Below are 14,663 nucleotides of genomic sequence, written 5' to 3' on the forward strand. Positions count from 1 at the left end.
ATAATTCCCAGGATTATACCCATGACATTTCTTGAACAATAGAGCAACATTTGCCACCTGCCAATCCTCTGGTATTATTCATGTCAATGCCCCTGCAGTCTCTTGCCTCATTTTCTGTGGTAACCTGTGTTATATCTTGTCTCGCCCTGGGGACTTACCTATCCTAACGTTTTTCAAATGCACCAACACTGCCTTTTTATTCATCTTGGCATACTCCAGCACATTAGCCTGTTCTATACTGACCTCAAAATAAGTCCATCTCACTAGTGAACACTGAAGTAAAGTACTCATTAAGGACCTCCTCTACCTTCCCCCTTACCTCTGAGCAGCCCTACACTCAGTTTAGTCATCCTCCTGTTCATGTATGTGTAGCACACTTTGGTGTTTCCTTATCTTACTCTCCAAACCCTTCTCATGTCCCCTTTTAGCTGTCCTAAGTCCCCATTAAGCTTCTTCCTGGCTACCGTGCAAATCTTAAGATCTGTCTTGGCTTTTGTTTCCTTAAGTTTAAGTATGTCTTGTTTTTCCTCAACTAAATTTTCTACTTCTCTTGTCAATCATGGCTCATTCACCATCCTTTCCCTGTCTCAGTGGAGCAAATCTACCTAGCAAACCATGCGTGCGCCCTAAACAACCTCTTGATACCTGCTGTACTTTGCCCTGAGAATATCTGTTCCCAATTTACATTCTCAAGTTGCTGTCTAATACCATCACATTTAACCCTTCCCCAATTACTTTCCTGTACTGACTGCTCCTATCCTATTTATGGTAGATTATAGCCATTTCAAACTGAAAGATGCAATAACTTGAGTTAGTTCATTCAAATAATCCAATATCAATTCTTCTTCATCTCCTGTCCTAAAAGTTCTAAGCCAGCTGGCACTGGGTTAAAAATCTCTTTTAGTCCTGGACTTCCAAAATCCCTCAGTAAATAGCACATCATTCAATGTAGCAGTTAAAATGAGGTGTTAAAATCATTTTTCATAGCTGCTCTTCTCACTCTCCTGAGCTCTCAGCTTCAATCACTGTAGCTTCACTCATTGTGTCTTTGTTCACCATTTGGCTTCTCAAAAAAAATAAAGATTTTTGACCACAGTAACCTGAATCCAAATGGATGGATTGTTCCATCTAATCTGGTATCATTCCATTAATAAGAATCTTTATTGTATTCCTTATGCTGATGTCGACTGAAAATCTGCAGCTCATTACAAGTATAGTCGGCCCTCATTATCTGCGAGTTCCGCATGTGCAAATTCAACCAACCGCGAATTGAGAAAACCTGGAAGTGCTCTTCCAGCATTTGTTGTTCGAGCATGTACAGATTTTTTTTTCTTGTCATTATTCCCTAAACAATGCAGTGTGACAACTATTTTACATAACATTTACATTGTATTAGGTATTATAAGTAATCTAGAGATGATTTAAAGTATACGGGAGGATGTGCGTGGGTTATCATGGATCGGGATTTAAAAACTCGGAAGTTCTCTTAATAATTAAGTCGGAGCAGGTACATTTGGTACAGGTTCCTCCTGCTATTCAAAGGTAGAGCACTTCTATGAAATGGTTCTTAAGCCGGAATGTTGTAAAGTGAAGAAGCAATTACCATTTATTTATATGGGGAAAAATTTCTGAGCGTTTGCAGACCCAAAAAATAACCTACCAAATCATGCCAAATAATACATAAACCTAAAATAACAGTAACATATAGTAAAAGCAGGAATGATCTGATAAATACACAGCCTATATAATGTAGGAATACTTTCCTGCAATTATTGCAGCACTGTCCACCGTAGCGAAAATCTCACGCAAGGGCTCTCAGCAGCACTCATGGCAAAAACACACGGCGCAAGCGCTCCCGGCAGAAACACACAGCACAAGCACTCTCAGCAGAAGCACTCTTTCCAGTAACCTTTAAGCTATGAAGCTACCAAATAACACATAAAAATGCACAGCCTATATAAAGTAGAAATAATTTAAGTACAGTATAGTTTCACTTGCCGGAATCGGGAAAACAGTGAGCATACTGTTGATGGTGTGTTAGGCTGAGTCGTCGGAGGTTGGGGTGGTGGGAGGTAGAGGAGAATAGGGTGTCAACTCATTGTCGTCTGTTTCCATCAGGGCAGGCAGGTCACCTTCTTCTATGTCTGCCTGCTCTGATGTCGAAGGTCGAGGTTTATCGTCTGCTGTGGTTGATGTGGAAGGCTTGAAAAACGACAGTATGCTTGACTGCTTAGCCTCGCACATTTTTCTATCATAGTTCTTTATAAGCACTCAAACCATCCTGTAAATATGCCCTAAACCTATGTACCCTTTCAAAATTAAAGTCATTCTTTTCTGCAATCATTGCAGCGTTGTCAATCACAGCGAAAACCTCACGCAATTGCTTCCTGTTCATTTCCTGGACAACTTTCAGGCTGTTCACTACTGTGCTCAGCTTCAATTGTTAACCTTTCCCCTTCATCAGCTCTTCATCTGTCAGTTCTTGGTCATGGGATGCCAAAACTTCTTCAACATCATCTTCGTCAACTTCCACAAACCCTTAGCCAAACTCACTATGTCCTTACTTCATTCACCATGATCAAAACGCTTTATGTCTTTTTTCACACTAATTGTAACACCCTTACGAGCTCTTTTAGGCTTTTCCGATATCTTAGATCTCATCTTGCTAACGGATGCACAAAATAAGTCGACATAAAGCACAGATGCTCACAGGCACGTGTTTAAGCAATGCCAGCTAGAATGCAGGTCCGGGGGAGGAGCTTGGCTGCTCGGCGCGCACACTGCCTTTATCGCATGCTGCCTTTTTTCGTAACAGTGAAAACACCTTCTGTTAGCCAAAACAGGTAACTAATGTAGGTCTTTCGTAACAGCGAGTTGTCGTAAAGCGAATGTTCGAAAAGCGGGGGACCCCTGTATTATTTAGTGTCAGTCAAACGTTTGTCTTGGTACATAGTATATATTTTACCTTTCTATGCATATAAAACACTTAAGAACGTATGTTTCAGCACCGGTAGGATCAAAAACCCAAAACCCAATAATTAAACCACTGCATTGCTCAGTAATAATTGTAGCTTTCATCGGAGCAGGGCCTTTTTCACTTTATCCTTTAAAATTGTTCCAATCGTTGACCGATTGTAGCCTAACACTTTTCCAATGACTGATGGCGTTTCACTTCTTTTTGATCGCTTTATTATTTCCACTTTATTTTCAATCGTGATTGTGATTACTTTCGTGAACAGAAACACTGAGGATTCAGAGGTCCGCCGCCGGGTCCTAATGTCCACCACACTGAGACAGGTTGAATAAGGGACTTGAACATCCGCGTTTTTTGGTATCTGCGAGGGGTCCCGGAACCAATCCTTCGCGGATAAGGAGGGCCACTGTACATAGCCAGGAATCAACCTTTCCGGAGACATTTTAAAGTTCATTTTACTCCAAGGAATCTTGAACTGTTAGTTTGAAAGAATTACTCTGTAGGGAAAGCATGGTTAAATATGTTCAATTTTACATCCTCATGCGAGAAAGTACAATGATGGTTATCACTAACATTGCTGGATTTTCTGGAAGTGAAACTACGTTCATATCTGAGTGGAATCTGATGATGTTACTGGAAGAAAGAGGTTGTCATGTTCTAAAAGATTATTCCTCAGGCTTTACTTCAATTAATTTTCCTATCAATGAACCTTCTTGTTTAGAAACATGGCAATTAGTTTCTCTAGACTTTAGCAAAGATTCCACAACACAGGAACAGCACAGAAGCAAGAAAAGATTCAACAACACAAAAATATTCCTTCCTCTGTTGGGAAATTTTAACCGGCACCATATATGTTTGTCCATATATCACTTTACATCCATTGTACAGATATTTGCTTTTAAAAATAAATCTTTTCATACAAAATCTATGCTTTCATCTAACTATAAATTGCTTGTAGCAGACAATGCATGTTAATACATTGGTAAATTGAACCAGTGTTCAGCTCACTACTCCATGAGGTTTATTCGCTTCAGTGTTGAACTGACTCTGCAGTTGTGGCCTGCAACCATTGGCACTCATCTCAGAGCTGAACTAGCTTCTTGGCTATGGACTCACTTTTGCAGACTCTGCGATTAATGTTCTGTGTGTAATTTGTTTAACTTTTATTTTTTGCATGATTTGTTTTTTTCACACATCGGGTGTTTGACAGTTTTTGTTGTATGGGTTTTTTAATGGATTCTATTGTGTTTCTTTGTTTTGTGGCTGCCTGCAAGAAGATGAATCTTAAGTTTGTATACATAGTTTGATGATAAATGTACTTTGAAATTGATTTATTATTGTCATGTGTACGAGGTACAGTGAAAGACTTTGTTTTCCACGCCATCCACAGAGATCATTTTGTTGCTTCAGTACATTGATGCAATACAAGGGGAAACAATAAAATCCAGAATAAAGTGTTGCAGGATAACATAGAACACAGAATAGTTCAGCACTTTACAGGCCCTTCGGCCCACAATGTTGTGCTGACCCTCAAACCCTGCCTCCCATATAACACCCCACCTTAAATTCCTCCATATACCTGTCTAGTAGTCTCTCAAACTTCACTAGTGTATCTGCTTCCACCACTGACTCAGGCAGTGCATTCCACGCACCAACCACTCTCTGAGTGAAAAACCTTCCTCTAATATCCCCCTTGAACTTCCCTCCCCTTACCTTAAAGCCATGTCCTCTTGTACTGAGCAGTGGTGCCCTGGGGAAGAGGTGCTGGCTGTCCACTCTGTCAATTCCTCTTAATATCTTGTATACCTCTATCATGTCTCCTCTCATCCTCCTCCTCTCCAAAGAGTAAAGCCCTAGCTCCCTTAATCTCTGATCATAATCCATACTCTCTAAACCAGGTAGCATCCTGGTAAATCTCTTCTGTACCCTTTCCAATGCTTCCACATCCTTCCTATAGTGAGGCGACCAGAACTGGACACAGTACTCCAAGTGTGGCCTAACTAGAGTTTTATAGAGCTGCATCATTACATCGCGTCTCTTAAACTCTATCCCTCTGCTTATGAAAGCTAACACCCCATAAGCTTTCTTAACTACCCTATCTACCTGTGACGCAACTGTCAGGGATCTGTGGACATGTACCCCCAGATCCCTCTGCTCCTCCACACTACCAAGTATCCTGCCATTTACTTTGTACTCTGCCTTGGAGTTTGTCCTTCCAAAGTGTACCACCTCACACTTCTCCAGGTTGAACTCCATCTGCCACTTCTCAGCCCACTTCTGCATCCTATCAATGTCTCTCTGCAATCTTCGACAATCCTCTACACTATCTACAACACCACCAATCTTTGTGTCGTCTGCAAACTTGCCAACCCACCCTTCTACTCCCTCATCCAGGTCGTTAATAAAAATCACAAAAAGTAGAGGTCCCAGAACAGATCCTTGTGGGACACCACTAGTCACAACCCTCCAATCTGAATGTACTTCCTCCACCACAACCCTCTGCCTTCTGCAGGCAAGCCAATTCTGAATCCACATGGCCAAACTTCCCTGGATCCCATGCCTTCTGACTTACTGAATAAGCCTACCGTGTGGAACCTTGTCAAATGCCTTACTAAAATCCATGTAGATCACATCCACTGCACTACCCTCATCTATATGCCTGGTCACCTCCTCAAAGAACTCTATCAGGCTTGTTAGGCACGATCTGCCCTTCACAAAGCCATGCTGACTGTCCCTGATCAGACCATGATTATCTAAATGCCCATAGATCCTAAGAATCTTTTCCAACAGCTTTCTCACCACAGACATAAGGCTCACTGGTCTATAATTACCCGGACTATCCCTACTATAGCACTTGGGCAAAGCAGCTGCATACCAAGTCCTGTGCATCTGGATAGGATGCTTTGGATGTTGTATCTATAAAAAAAATACTAAGGGTCAAAGGGGACATGCTAAATTTCTTTAGCCTCCTGAGGAAATACAGACTTTGATGCGCTTTCTTGTCCATAATATCTACATAGTTGGTCCAGGGCAAGCTACAGGTGATGTTCATTCCTAGGAACCAGAAGCTCTCAACTATCCACATCAGCATCATTAATATAAACAGAAGTATGTACAGCCTGCATCACCCTCCATCCTTCCTGAAGTCAATGATCAGCCCTTTAGTTTTGCTGACACTGAGAAAAAGGTTGCCTGGCACCATGTATTTGAGCTCTCCTTCTTCCTATGTTCTGACTCATTGTAATGTCATATACAACCCATTAAGATGATGTCATCTAGAAATGTGTAGAATGTGTAGATTGAGTTAGAGCAGAAACTAGCTGTGCAGTCATGTGTGTATAGAAAAGTAGGGGGCTGAGGATGCAGAATTTTGGGCTACCAGTGCTATGGATAATTGTGGTGTTGTTGCCTATCCTTATTGATTTTAGTCTGTCAGAAAGTCAAGGATTGGTTGCAAGGGGAGGTGTTGAATCACAGATTTACAAGTTTAGAAATGTGTTTTCTTGGAATTATAGTATTGAGGGCTGTAGTTAATAAACAATAGTCTAATGTAGGTGTCTTTACCATCCAGATATTGCACAGCTGAGAGTAGGGCCAAGGAGATGGTGTCTGCTGCAGTGGGCTGAGGTTGTCTGGGAGGCTGGAGTTTGATGCCTGTCATGAACAGCTTCTCTAAGTACTTCGTGATGGTGAATGCCAGAGCCACAGGGTGTTAATCATTAAGGCACATTATCATCTCTGTAACTAATAAAAATAAGGTAATGGTCTTAAAGTAGGTGGGGACTTCGAGGTACTGTGATGATAAAGTAGGTGGGACCCCTGATTGAAGAAGGGGAATGTTAAAATTGGCAAATAACCCCATCAGCTGACCTGTGTGGGATCTGTGGACTCAGCCTGGGACTCCATCTGGGCTAGGTACTTTCTGTAGGTTCATTCTCCAGAAGACTGATCTGATGTCTGCAGTGGTGACTGTGGGTACAGATGCACTGGAGGCTGTTGGGGCAGTTGGTGACATTTCCAATCCTTTTAGAAACATAGAAAATAGGTGCAGGAGTTGGCCATTCGGCCCTTCGAGCCTGCACTGCCATTCAGTATGATCATGGCTGATCATCCAACTCAGAACCCTGTACCTGCTTTCTCTCCATACCCCTGATCCCTTTAGCCACAAGGGTCATATCTAACTTCCTCTTAAATATAACCGGCCTCAACTGTTTCCTGTGGCAGAGAATTCCACAAATTCACCACTCTCTGTGTGAAGAAGTTTTTCCTCATCTCGGTCCTAAAAGGCTTTCTCTTTAATCCTTAAACTGTGACCCCTTGTTCTGGACTTCTCCAACATCGGAAACAATCTTCCTGCATCTAGGCTGTCCAATCCCTTTAGAATTTTATACGTTTCAATAAGATCCCCCCTCAATCTTCTAAATTCCAGTGAGCTTTTCTGTTTAAATCATGCATAGAATGTGTTAAGCTTATCAGGAAGGGACGTGCTGTTGTTGGCAATGCTGCCCAACTTCATCTTGTAGTTTGGTATAGCATAGTTTGGTCTCAATATCACCAAGACCAAGGAGATGGTGGTGGACTTTAGGAGATCTAGGCCTCATATGGAGCCAGTGATCATTAATGGAGAATGTGTGGAGCAGGTTAAGACCTACAAGTATCTGGGAGTACAGTTAGACGAGAAGCTAGACTGGACTGCCAACACAGATGCCTTGTGCAGGAAGGCACAGAGTCGACTGTACTTCCTTAGAAGGTTGGCATCATTCAATGTCTGTAGTGAGATGCTGAAGATGTTCTATAGGTCAGTTGTGGAGAGCGCCCTCTTCTTTGTGGTGGCGTGTTGGGGAGGAAGCATTAAGAAGAGGGACGCCTCACGTCTTAATAAGCTGGTAAGGAAGGCGGGCTCTGTCGTGGGCAAAGTACTGGAGAGTTTAACATCGGTAGCTGAGCGAAGGGCGCTGAGTAGGCTACGGTCAATTATGGAAAACTCTGAACATCCTCTACATAGCACCATCCAGAGACAGAGAAGCAGTTTCAGCGACAGGTTACTATCGATGCAATGCTCCTCAGACAGGATGAAGAGGTCAATACTCCCCAATGCCATTAGGCTTTACAATTCAACCGCCAGGACTTAAGAACTTTTTAAAAGCTATTATTAATGCTTTTTGAGATAGTGATTTTGATGCATATCATATTTTTTTACTGAGTTAAGTATTGTATGTAATTAGTTTTGCTACAACAAGTGTATGGGACATTGGAAAAAAAAGTTGAATTTCCCCATGGGGATGAATAAAGTATCTATCTATCTATCTATCTATGTATCTATATAAGCCCTACTACAACTGATGGCTGGTCTGGGACTCGATTTTCATCTGGTATTACTATCTCTTGGCATTCCTGATAACTTTATGAATGATATGCAATATTTATTACTTTAACGTCTATTTGAACTTAATTTATTTGTCAATAGTGTTAGTATTCCCAATTTATCAGGAATTCTGGAATTTGGGTACTTTTATTCATCTCTTTTTACCTGATCTAGGTTCTCAGCATCATGGATGTTAATTCCCCTTAGGTTTTAGTGGTTTCTGAAATGATTAAAACAGACTTTCACATATGTCAAATCAAGTCAAGTCACTTTTTATTGTCATTTTGACCATAACTGCTGGTACAGTACACAGTAAAAATGAGACAAAGTTTTCAAAGTTTTTCAGGACCATGGTGCTACATGAAACAGTACAAAAACTACACTGACTACGTAAAAACAACACAGAAAAGAACTACACTAGACTACAGACTGAGTTACACCAGAACTGCATAAAGTGCACAAAACAGTGCAGGCATTACAATTAATAATAAACAAGACAATAGGCACAGTAGAGTGCAGTAAGTTGGTGTCAGTCCAGGCTCTGGGTATTGAGGAGTCTGATGGCTTGGGGGAAGCCATCAAGGTACAAGAGCTGCCTGACCAAGGTCATATGGGTAGGATGTGAGGTGATGCTCTCCTACTACTAGTGCAGACCAACTTGGAAAACTAGGAAAATGGGTACTCCATCCAGTCTTCGCAACTACACATCATTAAAGCAAGACTTGCTTTTAAAAAGAAACAATAATAGTATGACTGTAAGCTATTCTGGTAATTCTGGAATAAACCAATTTTAAATAAGTGCATTGTGAAATTAGTGAAAACATGCTGAAAAAATGGTAGAGTAGTTACAGGGGTTATTGCTGAGTTAAATTGGTTTGATGAACAAGTAAAAAAAATTATGACAAAAAGTAATTTCAATTTAAATTGAAATCTTGTTTCAAAATACCTGTAAGTCATTATTTATGGAAAAAGAGCAAAGGACTTGCTTTTACTAAGTGTGTGTTTTTTGAGTTTACACAGAACAGCTATGTTGCAAAATTCTATTCGAGTTGCCAATTATATAATTAAAACAGAATGGTATAATTAAAAGAGAGTGGTATACTCAATAGTAAGTATACAACTTTGGAGACTGTTGGTGGGGGGTGGGGGTTCCTACTAAGGGAAAGCTGCAGCAGTTGGATCTCTGACACTGAGTCTGGGTCTGTGGCTCAGAAGGGAAGGAGTAGGGGAAAAGAAGACTGCAGTAGTGATAGTGGGTTTCACAGTTAGAAAAGTAGACATGAGATTCTGTGGACACGATAAAAACATCTGAATGGCTACTGTGCAGGTTGACTCCGTGGTTAAGAAAGCATACGGTTCATTGGCCTTCATCAATCGTGGGATTGAATTTAGGAGCCGAGAGGTAATGTTGCAGCTATGTAGGACCCTGGTCAGACCCCACTTGGAGTACTGTGTTCAGTTCTGGTCGCCTCATTACAGGAAGAATGTGGAAACCATAGAAAGGGTGCAGAGGAGATTTACAAGGATGTTTCCTGGATTGGGGAACCAGCCTTATGAGAATAGGTTGGGTGAACTCGACCTTTACTCCTTGGAGCAACAGAGGATGAGAGGTGACCTGGTAGAGGTGTATAATGTTACGTACCCCGTAACTGGTTGTCTGACCAGCAAAGAAAGAAGAATCCGTTGGAGTCTGGTGGTACCAAACTAAAGGTGTTTATTAGTAAACTACACAATACAATATCAAAAATGCAAATATACATATAAAACAAGTTAGCAGTAATAAACCTAAAAGTGTAGGAGTAATAATAATCAATAATAAACAAGCTCTATCGATGTCTAGGGGTAAATGAATTGTCATAGGAAAGTATAGAGTTCAGTTCATAAATGCTGAGGTGGTTATGGTTGTTGTATTGAAATCGTTGGGGAGAGAGAGCGCGAGTGAGATGTAACAGCAACAGCTGTGGCAGGCAAACCTTTTGTGGCTTCCTTAATCCGTTGTGTCATTGTGGCCATTCAGTTATGACCCCTCTGTCATTCAGCTAGACCGTTCTTCTGTGGTGGACTCGTCACTCTGGCATGAGTGGACACACACACAAGTCCCCACCGGCCCTGCTGTAACACTGTGAGCTTTACTGACCGATCTCCTGGTTCGGTCTCCGAAGCCCCCCACCTTTCTGTGGGTTCACAACACTCAGTCAGTGCCCACTGGTGTGTCTGAGGGGTGTCTCTCCAGACCTGTCTTTTATCCCCACTCACAGGGTCTCAGCTATCCACCAACTCTGAATGACCGTGTCCATCAAATCAGGCCACTCCTGTTATCTCCTGAGGAATGTTAACGAGCAAAGTAAAGTCCTTGTAATGGAAGGTAAATAATCCAGGAAGAGTCATAATACAGTAAATCAACAATCTCTCTCCCCCTCTTATCTGTAGCAGATGTTCTTGCCTGTGTTTCATCTCTCTCTCTCAGTAGCAGCATAGCAACAGCAATAGTTCGTAGTTCTCAGGAGTGGGGTTGGGAATGGTTAACTCTGCACCCTATTTCCATCAGGTCTGTCCATCACTCATAACAATAAGATGATGAGAGGTATTGATTGTGTGGATAGTCAGGGGCTTTTTCCCAGGGCTGGAATGGCTAGCACGAGAGGGCCCAGTTTTAAGGTGCTTGGAAGTAGGTACCAAGGAGATGTCAGGGATAAATTTTTTATGCAGAGAGTGGTGAGTGGGTGGAATGGGCTGCTGGCAATGATGGTGGAGGCAGATATGATAGGGTCTTTGAAGAGACGCCTGGATAGGTACATGGAGCTTAGAAAAATAGAGGGCTATGGGTAACCATAGGTAATTTCTAAGGTATGGACATATTTGGCACAACTTTGCAGGCCGAAGGGCCTGTATTGTGCTGTAGGTCTTCTATGTTTCTATGTATGTTGCCTCCCAGGTGCCAAAGTTATGGATGTCTTGGATTGTGTCCATGCCATTTTAAAGGGGGAAGGTGAGCAGCCATAAGTCGTGGTACAAGTGGCACCAATGACATAGGTATGAAAAAGGACGAGGTCCTGAAGAGCAAATTTAGGGAGCTAGGTAGAAAGCTAAAAAGCAGGACATCCAGGGTAGTAATCTTTTGATTGCTGTCTGCGCTATGTGTCACTGAGGAGGAGAGTAGGATGATTTGCAGATGACTACGTGGCTGAGGAACTGCTGCAGGGAGCAGGATTTCAGATTTCTGAATCATTGGTATCTTTTCTGGGAAAGGTATGACCTGTGCAAAAGGGACAGGTTACACCTGAACCTGAGGTGGGGGTGGGGGGGAATCAATATCCTTGCAGGCAGGTTGGCTAGAATTGTCAGGAAGGGTTTAAGCTAAATTGGCAGGGGGGTGGGAAACTGAGTGATAGGGCTGAGGATGGGGCAGTTGGTATACAAGCAGATTAATGATAGGGCAAAATTGCAGTCAGTGGAATGAGTTGCAGTATAACAGGGAGCCAAAATCAAAAAGGGTGATGAATACAGGACTGAAGGTATTAAATTTGAATGCATGCAGTATATGAAATAAGGTAGATGGTCTTGTAGTGCAGTTAGAGATTGGCAGCTATGATGTGGGCATCACTGAGAGTCATGGCTGAAAGAAGATTAAAGTTGGGAGCTTAAGATCCAAGGATACATATTGTAACAGATGGACAGGCAGAGAAGCTGGCATGGCTCTGTAGGGAAAAAAATGCAAATCCTTAGAAAGAGGTGACATAGGATTGGAAGATGTAGAATTGTGGGTAAAGCTAAGGAAGAGCAAGTGTAAAAAGACCATGATGGGAGTTATATACAGGCCTCTGAACATTAGCCAGGATGTGGGCTACAAATTATAATGAGAGATAGAAAAATGCATGTCAAAAAGGCATTGTTAGAATAGTTTCGGGGGATTTCAATATGCAGGTAGATTGGGAAAATCAGGTTGGTGCTGATTTTGGATCCCTAGAGAGAGAATTTTTTTTAGAATGCCTACGAGATGGCATTTTAGAGCAACTAGGGGATCAGCTATTCTGGATTGAGTGTTGTGTAGTAAACCAGATTTGATTTGATTCGGGACCTTAGAGTAAAGGAACACTTAGGAGACATTGATCTTAATGTGATAGAATTCACTCTGCAATTTGAGAGGGAGAAGCTAACATTAGATATGTCAGTATTATAGTGGAGTAAGGGGAATTACAGTGGCAGAAGAGAGGAGCTGTCCAAAGTTGATTGGAAGGGGACACTATCAGGGATGAGAGTGGAGCAGCAATGGCTGGGATTTCGGAGAGCAATTCAGAAGACACAGGATAGATGCATTTCAAAGAAGAAATGGTATTCTAACAGCAGGGTGCCACGACTGTAGCTGACAAATGAAGTCAAAGCCAACATAAAAGGACAAGAGAGGGCATATAATAGAGCAAAAATTAGTGAGAAGTTAGAGAATGGAAAAGTTATTAAAAACTAACAGAAAGCAACTAAAAAAAGCCTTAAGGAGGGAAAATATGAAATATAAGGTTAAGCTAGCCAATATATCAATGATGATACCAAAGGTGTTTTTTTCAGATATATAACGAGTAATAGAGAGGTGAGAGTAGATATCGAACCAGTGGAAAATAACGCTGGAGAGATAGTAATGGGGGACAAGGAAATGACAGATGAAGTGAAAAAGTACTTCGTATCAGTCTTCACTGTGGTAGATATTAGCAGTATTGTGGCGACCCAATTACCGACTCCGTGTCGTTATTTTAGCGCTGCGTGTAGCACACCGCTACAGTATGCCGGATGTTCAATAATGTCTGAATTTCTGGGGTAGAAGTGAGTACAGTTGCTATTATGATGGAGAAGATGTTTGGAAAGCTGAAAGGTCTGAAGGCAGATGAGTCATCTGGATCAGATGGATTACGCTCGAGGATTCTGAAGGGGGTAGCTGAAGAGATTGTGAAAACATTAGTAACTATCTTTCAAGAATTACTAGCATGATTCTGTAGGACTGGAAAATTGCAAATGTCACTCCACTCTTCAAGAAAGGAGGGAGGCAGAAGAAAGGAAATTTTAGGCCAGTTTGCCTGTTCTCACTGATTGGGAAGATGTTGGAGTCAATTGTTAAGGATGTGGTTTCAGGGTACTTGGCACATGATAGAATGGGCCAACGTCTTTAAGGGAAAATATTGCCTGACAACTCTGTTGGAATTCTTTGAGGAAATAACAAGATAGATGTTGTGTACTTGGATTTCAAAAAACCTTTGAGAAGGTTCCTCAAATGAGGCTGCAAGATAATGGCCCATGGTATTACAGGAAAGATACTAGCATGGATAGAGCATTGGCTGATTGGCAGGAGGCAATGAGTGGGAATAAGGGGCGCCTTTTCTGATTGGCTGCCAGTGACTAGTGGTGTTCTGCAGGTGTCAATATTAGGACCTCTTCTTTTTACGTTATATATCAGTGATTTGGATGACAGAATTTATGGCCTTGTGGCCAAGTTTGCAGACTATACCAAGGTATGTGGTGTGACAGATAAGTTGTGGAAGCAGGGAGGCTGCAGAATGATTTAGACAGATTAGCAGAATGGGCAAAGAAGTGGCAGATGAAACATACTGCATCAAGAAGTGTATTGTCATGCACTTTGGTAGATGGCATAAAAGCATAGTCCATTTTCTAAACAGGAAGAAAATTAAAAAAGATCTGAGGTTCAAAGCAACTTGGGAGTCCTCATGCAGGATTCCTTAAAGGTTAATTTGTAGGTTTGAGTCAGTGTTGAGGAAGGCAAATGCAATGTTAGCATTCATTTTGAGAAGACTAGGGTATATAAAAAAGGATTTAATGCAGAGGCTTTTTAAGACATTTGTGAGGCCTCACTCGGAGTATTGTGAGCAGTTTTGGGCCCCTTATCGAAGAAAGAATATTGCAATATTGGAGAGGATTCAAAGAAAGTTCACGAAAATGATTCCAGGATTGAAAGGCTTATCATGTGAAGAGCATTGATGGCTCTGAGCATGTACTCGCATGAATTTAGAAGAATGGGGTTCTCATTGAAACCTATCAAATGTTAAAAGCCTAGATGAATAAATGCGGAGAGGATGTTTCCTGTAGTGGAGGAATTAAGGAACAGAGGGCACAACCTTAGAATAGAGGGAGTTCCATTCAGAATGGAGATAAGGAGGAATTTCTTTAGCCAGACGGTGGTGAATCTGTGAAATTAGTTGCCACAGTCAGCTGTGGAGACCAGATCATTGAGTGTATTTAAAGCAGAGGTTGATAGATTCTTGGTAAGCCAGGGGGTGAAAATTTATAGAGAGATGGCAGGAGAATGGGGTTGAGAGGTGA

The sequence above is a fragment of the Hemitrygon akajei genome, chromosome 4 (assembly GCF_048418815.1).
Source record: "Hemitrygon akajei chromosome 4, sHemAka1.3, whole genome shotgun sequence".
Classification (NCBI taxonomy): Eukaryota; Metazoa; Chordata; class Chondrichthyes; order Myliobatiformes; family Dasyatidae; genus Hemitrygon; species Hemitrygon akajei.